This window comes from Empidonax traillii, unplaced genomic scaffold, assembly GCF_003031625.1.
Source record: "Empidonax traillii isolate 1590-97213 ecotype Southwest subspecies unplaced genomic scaffold, ASM303162v1 scaffold1356:size330773, whole genome shotgun sequence".
Taxonomy (NCBI): domain Eukaryota; kingdom Metazoa; phylum Chordata; class Aves; order Passeriformes; family Tyrannidae; genus Empidonax; species Empidonax traillii.
This window is the reverse complement of record NW_020956549.1, coordinates 83,590-86,487: the sequence shown is the minus strand read 5'-3', so window position 1 is coordinate 86,487 and position 2,898 is coordinate 83,590.

Below are 2,898 nucleotides of genomic sequence, written 5' to 3'. Positions count from 1 at the left end.
TGCCACTGAGCTCTGAAGACTTAATTGGGTTAATTCTTTCAGCACGTGGTGCTCTGGCACGGAGCAAGGAGGAAGGAAAAAAAAATCTGTTTATGGGAAATAAAATAAAAATCAGTGTTTCAACTGCTGTGTTTCTTCTGAAATGGAGATGCTTGAAGTGCTTTCACTGACACCAAAGAGCGAGACCTTTCCCAGCCATCGACTGGCAGAACAGGAACGGGGGAAATTTATATTGCAGCCTCTCCTCTGGCCTTTTTCAAATGCACCCAGAAGAGAGACGAGTTCAAGACAGCGTGAAAAGCATCTGCAGGCTCATTGAGTGGCTGGGTGGTCCCACTTGGAGCGGCAGAGACGCAGCAGAGCTGCCCTGGGCTCGGGGCCTGCCAGGGATGACGATGGGCAGAGCTGCGGGCACCTGAGCCGGGAGGAAAAGCCTCTCCGGGGTTTTAGGAGGGGGCAAGAAGTTGGCAACCCCCTCGACCCACAGAGCTGCTGGGTTCCAGCACAGTCACAACCCCAGACCATCTCAGTTCAGAACAAGCTTTTGAGAGTGGTGTTTGTTGTTTGTTGGTTTTTTTTTTTTTAATGCTTGGGGAATTCGAGTCGATTCAAGCACGGGGCTGGAAGGGACCAGGACAACTCAGAAAAGCTCCTCAAAGCAGCGATGCTAAAAAAAACACCCCACTTTAGAGCCTGAAAGGACCCAGCACTGATGACACATGAGGACATCAGGTTGATTCTGGTGAAGGTATAACCCTGTTTTTGAGGGCAAACCACACTCCAAGTGCAACACCCACTCCCAGGTGGGACCAGCTGGGGAGGGCTTTGCTGGGGGGATGCCAAAGTCCCCCCAACCCCCTTCAGCACCTCTCAGGGCTGTGGCACTGACACCCCCATCCCCTGCATGAATCTTCAGCGCATTTCTTGGAGAAACAGCTGGAAATGTTCCAGCAGCAAATGTGTCCATCTCCAAAAAAACCTCTCGCTTACACTGCCGGTGTCTGGCTGGTGAATAATGCGGAGAGAGGAGAAAGTGTCGTGGGGTAATTCGTAAGCTGAGGCTGTTCTTGGTGGCCAGCAGAAGAAAATATGAGGGGAAGTGACAGGCAAAGTCAATAAATAGCAGAGTAAGTGCATTATATTTGGGAAAGGCCTGGCACTGCTGCTGCTGGCTGGGGCACAGGGAGCACAGTTAAAGTCCCCCCAGGGCAGAGCACGGTCAACCCTGTCCTTGAACCTCTCCAACACCCCATTTGTCTCCTGTGCCACTCTTCTCCCTCCCTCCTGGAGCTGGGATTTGCCCATCAGCTACAGAGGTGCAGGATGGAGAGGGCAGCTCCTCCCTCCATCCCCTCGTCCTTCTTCCCTGCTGGGGTTGGGCTCTCAGGGCAGTGAAGTTCATCCTTACAGCTCCTGTTGTAGGGAAGTGAGAGGATTTGAGGGGTTTAAGGGGTCAGATGAGGGGTGTGTGTGTAGGAAATCAAGGCAGAGACCCCCGCCCCCCCAGGGTCCCTGAAGGTGCAGGATCCCTCCAGTGTGTGTGAGAAGGTCAGAGCTGGGTCCTGTACCCACCCCCAGTACACCCACAGGTAACGGCAGGTTAACTGCCAAAATCCTGAATTACACCTCAACCTGATGCAAAAACCACAGTGAAAATCAGTGTTAAAAGCCCTTTAAAGAGCTTGGCTGTTGCTTTTTTAATGAGATGCTCAGCAGAGCAACCTTTGAGGCAGCTCCTGGGGTGAAGCTTGGGGGGCTGTGGATGCCTCCTCCATCAGAGCAACCCTCCCACAGCCCCCAGAACCTGCCCTGGGCATGCTACTCGTGGAATCACAGAACCATGGAATGATTTGGGTTGGAAGGGACCTTAAAGCTCATTCCCACCCCCTGCCATGGGCAGGGACACCTTCCACTAGCCCAGGTTGCTCCAAGGCTCATTCAACCTGGCCTTGGACACTTCCAGGGATCCAATTACCTGCTAACCTGCAAAAAGCTGTGTAATGTGCCCCAAAATCAGGTGTTGAACTTTTCCTCCTGCTTTCCCCACGAGGTTTCCCAAAGCCACACCCGCAGCAGGTCCCCCATCCGGGGGGGATCAGGGCAGGGAGTCACGTTGGCAGCTGGAGGTTTGCAAACCTTCAGAAACCAAAAATATGGGGAGAGTTGGCTCCCAGCCATAATTTCTGAACTATCCCATCCTCGGGGTAAACATTTGCTCTCGTTGGTGTTTTGTTTTTTTTTTTCCCTTCCAAGGTTTTTTGGCTTCTATTTAAAACCCTCGCCTTGTTTGTTTTTTCGTTACCGTGATCGGATTCCTGGCCTGGGGAGTTGGGAATGGCTGGTGCAGCCTCGGGAACATCAAATACCTCTGTGAGCTCCCTCGGGGCTCTGCTGGGATGTCCTTGCCCTTCTGAGATCTGAATTTCTCTGTGAAAGGGTGGGTTTTTTTCCCCCCTGATATTTCAATGGAGAAGTTTGAGCAGAGCAGGGTGAATCGATCACCCAAATGGCTGATTGCAGATTATTCTGCTCAGGAAAACATGAAATTTTTTTTTTTTTTTTTGGTCCCAAGTTCATATTTCTCCTTGGAAAGGAAAAACCTGCAGTTTTATTTTTTGGCCTGCTTGAATGCTCCAAGTTATTCTGTGTCGGCCCCCACTGGTTTGTCCCTCAAACCATGTGATGACCATCCCACCCCCGTGAGAGCCAGCCCAGCCCCCCCTGCCCAGCCCCAGCCCCAGCCCCAGAATGAACCAACCAGCTCGGAACTTTTATATTAATTTTATTCACATTTCCAGAGGAAAGCATCTGGTGGAGTGCAAGGGCATGGCTAGCGTGGAAAAGCTCAAGTATTTGGTTTAAAACAGGCAAACATTCCCGAGGCTGAGCCGAGCCCTG